The sequence below is a fragment of the Sinohyriopsis cumingii genome, chromosome 1, assembly GCF_028554795.1.
Source record: "Sinohyriopsis cumingii isolate HCF-2022 chromosome 1, ASM2855479v2, whole genome shotgun sequence".
Taxonomy (NCBI): Eukaryota; Metazoa; Mollusca; class Bivalvia; order Unionida; family Unionidae; genus Sinohyriopsis; species Sinohyriopsis cumingii.
In genome coordinates, this window is record NC_142961.1 from 135,015,432 (window position 1) to 135,031,330 (window position 15,899).

Below are 15,899 nucleotides of genomic sequence, written 5' to 3' on the forward strand. Positions count from 1 at the left end.
CAAATACATGCTGGAGACAGGGAAGTAATATATTGTGGTCTATTGTGTCAAATGTTGCACTCAAATCAAGGAGGGTGAGGACTGGAATCTTTCTGCCATCCAAAGCAGAAAGAATGTCATTAACTACTTTTAAAAGAGTAGTTTCAGTACTGTGGCAAGGGTGATATGCAGACTCTACATTGCTAAAAAGACTGTTTGAATTCAGATGAGATACAAACTATGATAGAACAACCTTGTCTAAAATTTTTTATATGAATGAGAGATTAGAAACTGGGTGGTAGTTCTTTAAATTGTTATGGTCTAGTATTGGTTTCTTCAGCAGAGACTTTACAATGGCAGTTTTGAAAAATGATGGGAATTCACATGCACACTTCATCAAAGCAAAAACAAAGCACCTTTCATCAAATGAAGTCAGCACCAAACTTAAACAAAAGCAATTTGAATCAGGTGGATTCTTGCATTTTTAAATTATTGGAACAAGTTTATTGTACTTTGAAAGTTTCCTTCTTGCAGTTATAAGGTACATGAACATGTAGCATGCAAACAACTAAAACCAATATTTTAGTGAATTGTTTAGTGACAATGGGATATAGATCAAATGAGGACTATCATTTTTTTTATCTATCATTTTCTTCAGCTAACTGACTAAGCTGGTTATCACATGGTTTGGTACATGATATGGTTGGGTTCTATGGACCCCAACTATTGTGTTATAATGGGATCACACTGCACTTTGCAGAAAGCATTATTTTCTTATTACGGTAGACTTACAATGAATGTGACCAATGACATCTTGACTACAAAATGGATAGGTTTCTTCATTACCCGGTGTGCAAACCTATCCACAAAGCTGGTCAAGAAACTTACTCCATAAGAACAGTTAATCCTTTCTTGCAAATAGCTAGTATGGCTCTGACCATTGACATTTTGATCCCAAAGTAATAGGTCTCTTCAAGTGGACCCTCCCTCCCCACTTCAAAGTTTAGTAAAGGTACATGACTAGAACAAAAGTTATTATACAAAAAGCTTTTCTTTCACTCAGTGACTATGATCTTTGATATTTGATACCAAAATCAATAGGTTATTTCTTACCCAAAATGTATGTCATTCACAAATTTTGTGTCACTCTTTCCCTACCACTAGCATGTATATCCGCTGCATACATGTACCTTTCCTGTACAGTGTCTGATAAACCCTCTATAAAGAAGTGCTGTTAGTCGCCACAGCAGATATATTTGCTTGCCTGTTATATATATTTAGACCACAGTGATGGGTAGATCTGCTCTGTATTTTCATTTACAAAGATCTAATTCGTCATCAATGGGCAAAAAGAGAACATTCATCAAATCAAAATATGATGATTCTTGCTGTGAAAGACATCATATAATAAATATGGCTAAATTAAGGGGATCTTTTGAATTTTGTAACACATGATAGTTAATACATACAGTTATTGACAGTGGAAACAGCATCTTTTGTTAGTGGTTTGGACTCTTAATTTGTAGGTTTTTCTGAGAATGAGATTAATTATACTAATTTAAAAGGTGTTAGCAGTGACATCGAATTATCAGCTTTGTCTAGTCTGTCAGAAATTGAGACAGAATCAGATGATGAAGACAGTGCAGTGTAGATATGAAAGCATTGGTCCCACTTTTCTTTTGGATGAGAGGAAAAACAAATTGACAGATTTCTTATTTAAATATTTCCCCTGGTATTAAATGAAAGAAATGTGGCTGAAGCTAACAGTTGTGAAGCGAAATGGACAAAAAAGAAGCACAATGACTAAGTTTGAAAACAAATTTGCAGCATGAGGTGTCCATAATATGCAAGCAGTGTTATGTTTGTGTCTGTGTAAAACAAAACTGCTTTTTCAACAGCAAATTAAGAATCAGCTGAACATTAATGACCATTTAAACATTTGTAAATAATTATGTTTACAGATCTGACATATAACTTGTACAAAATAATGACAAATTATAGTTACAAATAGTGTGCTCTAATTTCAATTCATGGAGTTTTTCCCTCAGTCTCTTGGAAGCCAGTGGGATACAAGAATCACACAGAGAAAAGGTAATTGTAGCTTTTATATATGCATTTTTTTATAAGGAAATAACCAAAAAACAAATGGCACATATCTCAAAATCATCAGCTAAAAGTTATCATTTGGCTGCAGCAGCATCAGAATCTGGTAGTCAGCCCCCAAATCAGCCACAGTAGTGACCCCAGCAGCCAGGCAGAGCAGTGAGCCACTACAGTAGTTAAAGAGTTAAGGTAAATGGCCAAAAGCTTAAACTTATATGCAGAAACTTCAGTCAGTGATGTTTTAAGTTTACAACTAATATACAAGAATTTGAAATGCAAATGAAGTAATTTCTTTGCATATGTCTTTTAATTCTTGTTGTTCTTGCTTATTTTACCAAACAGCATTCCCTCTATCATCAAAATTTCCCTGGTATGGACTTCGATCTTGATTAAAACAATTTTTTTCATCACCATATGAATTGTCATTTGAAGATTTTTTTTATTTCATATCATATTTAGTCATATTTAATCTAAATAGCTATTTTTGTCCAATATTTAATCATTTGACATCGTTTAAGGAACAATGTGAATCTCATGTACGTAAGTCATAAAAATTTAAAGATGTAATAAAAATATGCCTGGCAACCTGATGATTAATTGTACTGACAAGTTTTCAACAACGTTTGCTATTGATAAGTGTGCCATCAAAAACACTGTGCAAATAATGTTAGTGCAATAGACTGTATTAACTAAAAGAACTGTCTATATTAAATTGAACCAGCTCCATGTATGGTTCTCAAACCAATTTTAGAATCCCCCCAACATTTCTTATTTTTAAGATGTATTTTTATTCACTTTCTTTTTATCTCAGCTGAAATCTTCTAATGATTTTCCCTTCACATGTTGTTGTTGTTATTGTAGGGTTTGACGCCATTTTTTTAGCACAAGATAGGCTATACATGGCAACCAGTATAAATGGTGGAGGAAGAACCCAGGAAAACACCAGATAGAACCACCAACCCACAAGAAGCTACTGGCATGCTTTCTCACATACCCACATTGGCCAAACCTGAGACTTGAACCCACACAGACAGAGGTGAGATGGCAATGATCCATAATGGTGAGTGCTTTAGACCACTTGGCCACTTGGGGCCCCTTCTCTTTACATGGATCAAGATGAAGGCAATAATTGGTTACACTGGTTAGATTAACAACAATCATTACATGCATTCAGCTCCAAATGAAGCGATCATGGGAAGAAAAGTATGAAGATATCAGAACCATTTTTGATGAGATTAAAGGTCAGCAGCTTCAAAAAATAAAATGAACGATGATAACAATCTAGACCAACTGTTAATGTTAAAATTAAAAAAGCTCAGAGTAAAAACCAGACATTATTGGAAGAAACAGATGAGAATGGTCTCAAGAAGAATGAGGATGTTCTCTGGCAGAATGAGGATGGTTTCCAGCAGAGTGACCATTGCCTCCTGTCTCCAACAGAATGAGGATTGTCTCCAGCAGAACGAATGAAGATGGTCTACAGCAGAATCAGGATGTTCTCTGGCAGAAACAGGATGGTTTCAAGTAGAATAAGCATTGCCTCCGGTCTCCAACAGAACAAGGATTATCTCCAGCAGAATTAACAATCCTAAAGACTGGATGTTGATGATGAAATAACAAAACAATGCAACATTAATACCATGTTTGGCCAAACTAAGAACAGGATGCAAATACCAACTGGAAGTAGCAAGTATGAAACTATTTATATTTTGCAACAGGATGATATAAATTGTGCAATCAGTGATGATAATAGAGGATCATATCTTATGTAATATACCTCAACCATGAACTTGGCTAAGTTATAGCGACTTCAGAATTTGTTTCACTTGAGGAAGTTTTAACAACATAGTTGGCTTATTCTTCAGTTATTTTTCTGCAAATCATTTGCTGACCATCAAAATGCAATCCTCCCACTATCAGTTTAACTTAAAATGGGAACAGTCCCATCAAATGAAGATCATCAATCACTAACAGATGATGAAGTGCAGTGGGAACTTGTCAGAAAATGAGTAAAAAAATATAAAAGAGACATGACACATCAAAGACTGATCATGATCATTTAATAACTGAATCAATGAATTAACATTTAGATCACTGTATATCAATCAAGAATCTGAGATCCTCAATAGCTGAGTATCTTGAGTGTCTAGTGGGGAATATAATGTTATTGTTTGTTTGTTGCTTTTACAGATGGGGCCCTGAGTGGCCGAGTGGTCTAAAGCGCTCTCCGTTACGGATCACTGCCATCTCACCTCTGTCTGCGTGGGTTCGAGTCTCGGATTCGGCTAATGTGGATATGTGAGAAAGCTTGCCAGTAGCTTCTCGTGGGTCGGTGGTTCTTTCCGGGCTTTTCTGGGTTCTTCCTCCACCATTAATACTGGCCGCCATGTATAGCCTATCGTGTGTTGAAAAATGGCGTTAAACCATACAACAACAACAACTTTTACAGACAGCTAACATCTGAATTGGAGAACAGATTCATTAACATGACTGAAAAAGATAAGAGTGATTTCTATTGCACATCATTTTACTAGACTGTGGATTAGAAGAAATGTATTTGCAACAATTCTTTCCTACAGAAATTAGACAATGGCTAAACAAAACTGTTGGATATCCAATGAGGAGTGAAGTACATGCAGTTCTACTGGTTGTGATGGTAGGGAATTGCATACTCCATCCGATCAATTTGTTCATGACCATATTAACAATTTTACTACAGTTGTTCTACAGGTAATGACACAAGAAGAAAATATCCCTTACGTGACCTAAACGTTTAGACAAAAGCACTCACTCCAAGTAGAAAAAAGTGTGTTCAAGAAAATGGACATAGAAACAGTTTCTGCAAGGATAACAACTGACCTTTTCTTCATCATGAGAAGGAACAGTCTCAGTTGTTGCTGTACCAAAGGACAAAAAGAAAAATTTCATGAAAAAAAAAAGAGACTAGAAAATAGACTGGCATGTAAAAGAGAAAGATATGTAAGAGTCACAATCTGATGCAATTTTACACATTTCAAAGTGAGAATTATTTATTGTAACTTTAACAATCTGTTCACTTGGAGATGGTATCTGAACTTGCTTACTATCAGATTAGACCAAATGAGGTTGAGGGTCTTGCAGAATTGTGACTTGTCTTGCATCTAAACTCTCTTACTAGCAGAGTATCCAAACATCAAGGAAATCAACTATTTGGAGAAAAATTACCATTCCAAAACTTTTACTCTAACATTTACCTATTAAGAAAACTAGTTTTTAATTTTATTTTAATGTTTATTTCTTCCTTTCTTTAGGTAGTGGCACAATGAGTGATACAACAGTAACAACTGTTTCTTTTATAAATTCCTTAAAATGCTGAACCACAGATTCTTCTTAATGTGCAAAATAACCATAATACAGTATGCTTGATGATCTCAATTAAAGTAATGTAGTCATAAATGCTGCTATTTATATAATGCTCTGGTACTGTATCTTTTTCCAGAGTTCTGATAAAAGATGCAAACATAACGTTTATCTATGCTAAAATTTATAAATTTACCTAAAAGCAGAAGGTGCTAACTGCAGATATTTCCATTTATCATCATTAAAATAAGCAAGAAAACGAGATTTATTTAAAAAGTCAAATTGCAATTCATTCAGAACAGAAACTTTTTTCACCACTGATTCAAAAAGATAAATGTTTCCTTTATGAAAATACTACAAATTAATGAAGATATAACTATACTGCCTTTTAAACCTCAGTCATTTAAAATCCAATATTTCAAAATGCAAAAAAGTGTAGTCAGCACTTTTCACCATTCAGACTTGTGCACAAATCATTTAGCTTCTTTCCCTCAAAATGACTTAGACCTTTGACCTTTTGACCTCAAATTGACAAGCTTTGTCCTTGTCCCATGTGCAAGCTATCCACAATATCTGGTGAAGGTATGTTCTCTGGAACTGACATTATCATGCAGAAGAGGAAAAAATAAGAAAAAGAAGGATGGAAAGATGGACAGACTGGGTCATAGTAAAATACACTCCCAAAAGGCAGATGCATAAAGTGATAAGCATGTATTATGACTTGCCCTAAACTAGCCTTGACATCATAACACTTTAACAACTCCAAAATCTAACTTGAAAATACTCAGAACAAACAAAAGGCTATATTGATCAATTCTGGGTAAGATTTTCATGTTAGAATAATTACTCCAAACATCAAGTTTAATGATAGACAGATCTGACCTAAGGTTTAGGCACAACTTCATAAATTTACCTGGGCAGCCATGTCCACTTTAAACACCAGAGTAATGTTTCTCCCCTCACCCTCTCTCAGGTATCGCAAAAGACATCCTTTAGACATCAGTTCTATGATGAGGCAAATTGGTTCTTCCTGGGAGCAGACAGCATACAGTCGGACCAGCTTATCATGTCTACACTTCTTCATAATCATAGCTTCATGAAGGAAATCTTTTGGAGACATTGTCCCTGGTTTAAGTGTCTTAATAGCTACATTTGTTATCTTGTTCCACTTGCCTGAAAATATATATTTCATGAACTGGGGCAAATTTGTCATAGAAAAGTTTAAACCAGCTGTCCTAAAACAAACTATAGCAATGAAAGACAGGATAAAATGCCTTCTTTCTGGTGAAGATTGTGTTCAAACAATTGAACTTATCAGTAATATATGGTTGCACAACAATTCTCTATACAAAGTGGCTGGACCTAAAGAACAACAGTTACTATTATTTCACTGCACATAATGCCTTGCCTTCACAAATCCCAAACATAAACTATACTATCACTAACTTTCAGAAAATTATGCATCACCATAAAATTCAGTTTAAAAAAAATATATTTATAAATTCTGTAATGCACACGAACCTAATGTTTTCATTTACCAAAAATCAAAACTTCGTTCCACCTACCTCTTATTTTATCCCTGCAACTGAAGTAGTACAAGATACAAAATTAATCAAATCAAGCCACAAAAGGAATAGGGACTGTAGAGCTCTGTAATGGCCTCAGCAAACGTCCAAACTTTATTTTCTTTATTTTAAAAGGCATTTTATGTACTTTACATAGACACATCCTTGTCTTTAAAAATAAGCTGCACTTTTCATATTGATCGCATCCAGTGATGTCATCAGTGGACACATTGGAGGCATAGAATGTGGAAAATCTGAAACATACATCCGACTGCAATGTATTTATACAAATTAAACTACCCCCCACCCCAGTTATGAAAAAACATTTAAGAAGTTTTCCTTATTAGATAAGTTGATATCTCTTAACATTTTATGATGTTTCACATGTGTGAGCTATGGGCTATGTTAATCTTAAAATTATTCTAATGCTGGCATAAATGAGCACTGATGATATTTTTAATGTTAAATTTAAAATCGATATTTGTAATTGTCTATTACCAGTATTATGCAGCTCCTAGAAGAACCCAAATTTATTTAAAACATGCGCAAGACTTGTATATAAAATGAAGTTGCATCGTTATAAATTATATGTGTAGCAGGAGGATATGTTTTATAATTTTACATTCATGTTTTAATTAGGCAGAAATAGGTATTTTATTACTTTATGTAGTCAATGTTTATTATTGAGTGAAATACAGTCATCAGTTGCAATTATTGTGTTATTCTCATTTTACACATATTGAGCCATTTAGGTAACCTTGAACCAGGATTACCTGTTAAGAGTTTTGTTCACTGAGCAATGCAACTACCCTGACTGCTGGTCATGCTGGGTTGTTCTATTGTATGATAAGTGGTAAACAACTTTCTGATTGGTTAGTTTGCTACTTGTCTGTATAAACAACATAGTATGAACAGCATATTAGTTGTCAGTCCATTAGAGTTTCTGAAGGGTGCTGGTCATGGCATTGCATTATAGTGCCTGATGATTCTTGTGCTTGCAAGATGTAAATTGGCCTTTGTCCCATATGATAAGGTAAATAGATTTATAATATGATTAATGTAATAGTTTATTTTATATGTACTCTGCATATTTCTCTGGAATGCATGTTGATGTATTTTAATACATTTTAATAGGTTATCAACCTGCATTTTATTATTAGCATATCGTTCTGTCCAGCTGATCCACTATCTCTCTAGATGGATAATTAATAAATGTATGGAATTGTAAGTTATTCGTATTGAATGTACTGTAAAGAGAATCAATGTAAACATGCAGAACAATAATGCACTGATGATGATATTATTTATTAATTTATTATTGTAGTAAATGGTTTTTTTATTGTATTTGTAGGGTGTATGTAACAACAAAGCAAGGAGAAATGTCTCAATCTCCACCTATCAACCCAATAATGCACAATAAATCCAATACTGAACAAAATACTGGACTTGTATTTTCTCACCAATGAGCAGAAGGCAAGTGCGGTAACATATTTATACCAGATCATCTGCATATTCTGAAAACATACAGCACAAAGCAACAGAGACACTTTTATTGTAGAACAGTTTACATGGCAGGTAATGCTGATATTAAATTATTATGCCCTAAAAAAGTTTAACTTTATCCGACACACATTCTTTAGAAATTATGGAAACTTTTCACAGCTGAAATTATTCCAAGGGGTGTTGATTTGTAGCCGATTTGTTGTATGATGATACAGACAAGCCAGATTGATTTATCAGATATTTCTATCCAACGTGTATTATGGACAAAATGTACCAGTATAAGAGCATTATTTACAGTGGTATGCAATGTTGTGGAATTGTTGTTAATTCATGTGGAGTTTTGTTGGTTAAAAATCATATAAAGCGATTGACATACAGTCAAACCCACTTATCTCGACCTCGGTTATCTCGACAACCCGCTTATGTCGAGCGTTTTGGTCCGGTTCCGAAAAAATTCTTCTTTGTTATGCTATTTTTTACCCGCTTATCTCGACCTCTGTTAAGTCGATAACCCGGTTATGTCGGGCATAAGTTTCGGTCCGAAGTAACATGTGGACCCGCTTAATTGGACGAAATGCAACTTTTTAACGTCAATCTCACAGAAATTGTACAAGAAACAGTCAGCAAAAGTGATCGATTTGTAGAAAATATGAAGTAATATCAGTCTGCTTTTGTTTACTCCGGTGCTGATCTGTAACGAACGATTCAAAAGCACTTACGTTTTCATACATATGCTCGGCACCGTCGACACTTGCCACAAACAATTTCATTTTTTTAATGCATTCAGCCATTTCACTGTAGCTTGGGATAGTGATAGGCTGATCATCATCATCATCATCATCTTGCTTGCATGATTGTATCTGCTTCGTTGTCACCGATTGGATTATTTCCTCATCAGTAAGTTCACCATAGGCATTGGCATCATCATCCACGTGAACATAATTAGAAAATTCATCCCGAGCAATGCCTATGGAGTCCGCAATCTCATCAGCCATCGCTTCAAGACCTATTTCTGATTGAGGCTCTTTAATTTCTTGTGCAATTAAACACTGCTGGTGAAATTCTTCATCAGAAATTTCCGGAAAAATACAAAGGAACCAGCAGTTTTGAATGGTTTTCGGCGATACACTGTTCCAAGCTGCACGGGCATACATGATGGCGTCTAGCAGAGTTGGTTTATAGGATCGCTTTTCCTTATTTGCACTCAGTCAATGTACATGTACATGTACATGTATTTTCAAAAACATTTATTGATCTTTATCTGCGAGATACTGTCATATATTAATCTGGATATAATACAATCTTGGTTATTTTGCACCTAACACCGCGTTATGCGTGAATGGCGGGTGCCTGAAAGCAATCGGTGGATGTTTCTCTCTCACTCTCTCGTTTGTGATTTTCTTTGATCCATTTTTCAATCTGATAACATATTCAAACCTCTGAGTACAACCAAACATGATTTGTTTTTCAATATTCACATCAATTATAAAAATGCGCCGTGTGTTATCTGACATAAGTGATGCACACTACAGTAATGGATGCATACGCTACATGTGATATAAGGAGTTCATAGATATATTTTTTCTTTAATAAATTACTTATGATGATAAAAAAGGAATAAATGATAACAACACCAGGTTAGTTCATTTCATTTTATTATCAATTAAGCGTTTTGTTTATTTTATTGTAACATGCAGTGGGAGGGGATTCCAGTAAACACCAACAAGAGACAGGAGTAATGCTCAAGGACATTTTTAAAATTACCGGTTTTTATGAACCCGGATATCTCGGGACCCGGTTATGTCGACGATTTTTTTACACCCCCGACGTAATCGAGATAACCGGGTTTGACTGTATATAGACATGTAGACACTGCTGTATAGAGGGTCTGAAGCAGTTGACACTGTACCAGTTAGGCCTACCCCACATCAGTCACTTATTCAAGACTCTGTGAAGTACAATTTGAAGTGACCAAATAAATAATCAACATTTAATAAAAAGTACATTTTGTTTCGGCAACAAACAAAAATACGGCATGAGAAGTAATAACTGGTTGGTGACTAGTGCATTAATTCTCTTGGGACTAGATCAAAATAACTCTATTTAGAACTGGAATGGTTAGTGAGGAAATGAACTTTGAAAAGAGCATTTATATTGATTTGCAAACAAGTGCAAATCGATATCTGAATTAGATAAAGTGCATCAGAAATATTTCACAGAAAACAAATCCCAGTGGCTGCTACAGATTACAATAAACTTTGCAAGGATCATTTAAAGATGTGTACAACCTAAATGGTTTTGTAGTCAAAAGGTATAATGTCCACCTACAGACACACATATTCTGTTTGATTCCCAGAACAAAAGGGTTTTTCTCCTAGTTTTTCCTTTTTCCCCTTTCCACTTAATGAAAATAGAAACCTGTAAAAATTTAATTTTTCACATTGATATAAAAAAATCTTAATTCTTACCAATTTCCTTCTTCAAACATTCCTGCATAAGAGGATTCATCCTGTAAGGATGTTGTTTTACAATTTCAACATGGTAGATTTTGTTTGTTCAAGTTGGAACATCTGGGAACAAGTGCTCATTTTCACATATTAGCTTATTTAACTCATTCTTCTCCTCTGGCTATAGATGTGAAAGTTTGATGTCCAAGTTTTTTAATATTTCACAATTTTGAAGACTGGCTGAACCAAAGTCATTATATTCATGTTGTATGTCATCATTTAAATCATCACTTTGTGGGACAGGATTAACTAAATTTACTGAATGATTTATAAAACTACATGTATCTTGATTAACATACTCCTACAAAATTATGTAACTGTAGAAGTTAGTTCTGTTTCCGCCTCCCAGGAGTGCTGATACAATTTAAATTGCCTTTTTAACTGATGAGGACCATAATATTTAACTTGAAGAGGATTTTGAAGTATTGTCTTCATCAAGGTAAATTCTGATGTCACTATGGATGCAGTTCTTGAACTCTTCGATTAAGATGGGTTGTTTAAGTTTGTCATAATCTTTCACAATCTTTTCAAAAGCACAGCACCTATCAAATTGTGACACTTTTTCCCATGCAAATTTGACATAGGTTTGGTCTTTTGCTTTTCTACAATTCCAAAACCACCATCTATATGCTTCAGGTACTGATTCATAAGCTTTCAAGATACATTCCTTGACCAAGTCATAGTAATCACTTGCTTTTACTCACACTGAAGTATACACATCACAAGCTTTGCCAATAAGTACACTCTGTAATAATATAGTCCCGTGCTCTCTGGTCCATTTCAGTGTTGCAGCTATTTTCTCAAAATGCAAAAAATATTGACCTACTTCTTTTTCCTCAAAAGCGGGAACTAACTTGACATTTCTGAAAACATCAAAAATCGGGGAGTGCTTTCCACTTGCCAGTTCTGTTTCTTTAAATTTTAATTGCATTTCCATCTCTCTCTCTCTCCTTTGTGATATTGCAATTTAATTTGCATCTCTTTCTTCTCTTTGTATCAAAATGTTTAGCTCTTTCTGTTACTTGCATCTGCATCTCTTTTTTTCCCCTGCATTTTCATTTTCAATTCCATTTCTTTACTTTTTGAATTGGTCTCTCTTTCCTCTTTTTCAAGTTCATGCTTCCTTAATTTTATTTCATTCTTGTTTCAATTTAAATTCCATAACTAGCAAATCAGAGCCAGATTCAGACTTACCAATCAAACTCAAAGCATTTTTATGACAAATTTTCTTTTCTACCAAATACTGAATCAAGAAATTTCTTGTTTTAACAGGATGGCTTTGCCTCTGAAAGATCATATTGTCAGGCAAGTTGAAACAATTAGTCTTTTTCCTTGGTTAGGATTTAAAATAAAGTTCTCCGCTTTAGTTGACATTGTAAAAGCTTGTTGGTTTCATAGAAATATATTACAGAAAAGTGGAACTTGTTACAAGTACATGTGCTGGATAAGCGTAAACAGACTACAATCCAGTCACTGCTTGTATTTCATATCACTAAGTACAAACAGCCTATTGAATTGAACATTCAGATTAATAAACATCTGGGATTCCAATATCAATTAACAAAGAAAAAAATCACTAATTTCAGGAAACACCATTACCACAATTTAGCTTTAAATACATCATGTTTACAATTAGACTACAAGTCATGACCAGCATAATTATAGTCCATTTTGAGGCTGAGATTTACTGATTGTGCGTTTATAATTTCTTTAACTTTGTAAGCATTGACATGCATTTATTTTGTAACATAAATTTACTTCATTGCATTGATTATTGTAAAATCGCTTTTACACCACTAATTTCCAGCATTCTTTATCAAGAATATCTAACTGTACATTAAATATCTTATTTTTATCTTATGTTGATGCCAGATTAAAGTAGTTGTAGACCCTGCAGAACTTAAAAAAAAATAATTCCCCTTTCATGAAATACATAATCAAAAAATAGGATAAAAGATTTTTAAAAAATGTGATTTCACTGTGGAGCAGGGCACCTACTGGGCAAGGCCACAGGGATAACTGATCCATTTGCTCTGCCTTTTGTCCAGCCTTGACTGTCATATCATCAAATACCAGTAGTACTAGTAAACCTTCCGCCATTTTTCTTCAGATTATATGAACCCAGAAGTTACCAATGTATTGTCTGCTCAAAACAAACTACAACCAATGAACATCTGACATGAATTGAAAATATCCTAGACAAAATATCTGAGATGGGTATAATGACAGAACAATTTATTTGTATATCAGTGACATACGAAAATGGAATACCGACATAACAAAGATAGTTTTTGTTTAGTACATTATTGAATCATATCAGATTAACATAATGGTATATTCAGGTTGACCTGAATCTGCCAAACCTGCATTTTCTTTTTGATGACCAATTTTGCCTCTCTACCATTATGTGTGTATGTGGGTGGTATGAAGAGTGACTCGCGCTAAATATAAGAAACTCCATTTTATGTGTGATAGGTTGAAGAATAACAAAATAAGTGACAAATATGCAACTAAACCAGTACAATGAACAGATTGGACCTTTTCAAAACAGAAACTGTATATATATATGAATGACATCACACATAACAGACATTGCAATATTAGGATTCATTTTCGAGGGTAAGGGTGGGCAGAGGAGAAAGACATGGGATTTATTTAAACAGAAATCACAATGGTATAAATCTTGATATTCAAAATGGATAAACTTAAGTTTCCTGGATATATTCAATCAAATATAATACAAAGTTATGAAAATCATGAAAATAAATGTATCAAATATGGCGGTAATTTCTCAAAGACCAAAATCTAACACCATTTGATGATTATATTGACTAGCAAATCTATAGGGAAATCAAAACAATATAGCCCCAAGACAGATCGGACTTTACAACAACAATGTAAAGTCAGTACTGTTGTATGGCTCTGAGTGTTGGAGAGTAATTAAGACAAGTGTTATGTATATTTAATTTAATTGTTTGTCTGTTAGTTTTAATTTTTTTATATTCCATTACATGTTATTGTAATGTAACATTGTTTACTGGACTTGACCTTGTCCAAAATTGAGTTCAGTTCTGTTTGACCTGATTGACTTTTTTTATATCTTTTTTATTCCTTGATGTAAATAACTAATAATAACTTCATTATCCTCTATGGGTATGAGATCATTGACCAAATTATTATTCCAGTAAAGAAGGCATAAACATATTGATTTAGGTCAGAGTTTTGGAAATTCCAAAGTGAATTTTGTAGGGTATTAGGTCTTAAATAAACAAGGCTCATTAAATCATGCTAAAATGTTATTTTCCATTAGGTAATGGTTGTTTTTAGAAAATGCTAATTTGTGACCTGTGGTCAAACAGAACTATTATCTAGTGACTGTCCGAATTTGTGCTTTTACATCTAGCACTGTAAGTTGTGTTATGTTGTGACCAGTTTGGGCTGAATTTTTATTTTCTTCAAATCACTGAATTATATTTTCTCTGGAAATAAAAATGTTCTCTGATAAAATTCTTGGATAAAGACATTCATTCGAGTTTATACTGAATTCAAACCTGGAATATTTGTTATTCAATAAGAGACTGTTGACACATCAGGACTATGCAGGCCACAATACTGAATAGACACATTAATTCTTAAATTTTGAACCTCTTCGGGATTTGAACTGAAGACTTTTTGTCAATAGGACTTGTGTCTTTAATTCTTGGATTATTTTTGGATTTAATTTGCAATACTGTAAGTGCTGTTTTCTTATTTTTCACTTTGCATTCTAGGGAAATAAATTATTTGTTAAATTTTACAAAACTTGTTGTTTTCACTCTTTTCTGTTACTTATTTTAAGAGCATACACTCGTAAAACAAGCATGAGTGAAGTAAATTCATTTCACAATAGCTGCCTCCATAACATCTGCAACATCAAATTGTCAAAACAAGGTCTTCAATGTAAACCTATATGAAACAATGGGATGTAACATTTGCCTGGAGATCAAGACATGCAGAATCAAATGGCTTGGACATGGAACAAGGATGCCCCAAGAACGGATACCAGCTGGTAAGCGTAAATTTGGACTGGCAAAGATAACCTGCCATTTTTTAACACATGATAGGTTATACATGGTGGCCAATATATTTGACGGTGGAAAACCCAGGGAAAAAGCACCAACAGGAAGCTACAGGCAATTGTGTCTGTGTGTGTGATTTTAATTTTTAACTTAGCTTTAACAATCTTTCAGTCATATTGCTATGATGTCTGCAGTGTGGCAGTTTAGAGTGATGTCTACCACTGAGGCATCATGCCGAAGACATGCAGAATCATGTCCCACCCAGTTACAGTATCCTGACACCAGGTCGAACAGTCCTAACACTAAGCTCTTAATACTGAGTGCCTAACTAGGCAGCTTTTTAATACCATTTTTAACTATCCTTTGAAAAAATAGGATGATACCATTACTAGAATTGACATGCTGGTTGTTAAATACCATGCTCGATTTGAAATTATCCTTAACCTTTGCTGGTAAATAACAGGTACAAGGCAATGGAAACTCACTGTAATACATGACTTCTTTGATCAACAACAGCATGATAAATGAATATTTTATTCACTTTTAAGAAAATGAAATGAATTTTATGGATAACTGACTGTACTGATTAAATGAATGGCTCCTTAAGAAACAGAATCTCTAACAATGCTTTAATGCTTTATTAAATACAAGATGTTCATGCTGCTGTAACAATGAAAAGGGGGGAAGGCAGACTGCTAACCCTTTTATATAACCAGAAAATTACAAAACATTATAAATGTCTGCAGACATTACTGTCTACCCTGCTCTTAGGAAACCACCTCCCCAACTCCCAAATCCCTTCCAAAATTTTCAAGTGTAAGTGCAGATTGTGAAATTAGGATTTT

At 34.1% G+C, this 15,899-nt stretch overlaps 1 pseudogene across 1 annotated transcript in view; it reads right to left on the bottom strand.

The window, feature by feature from the left end:
* LOC149807902 (proto-oncogene tyrosine-protein kinase Src-like) overlaps nt 1-15,899 on the bottom strand; it is a 180,501-nt pseudogene that overhangs the window by 24,421 nt on the left and 140,181 nt on the right. Inside the window, exon 9 of the transcript XR_016423733.1 lies at nt 6,335-6,594. The product of XR_016423733.1 is annotated as a proto-oncogene tyrosine-protein kinase Src-like (transcript). The remainder of the gene's footprint in view (nt 1-6,334; nt 6,595-15,899) is intronic.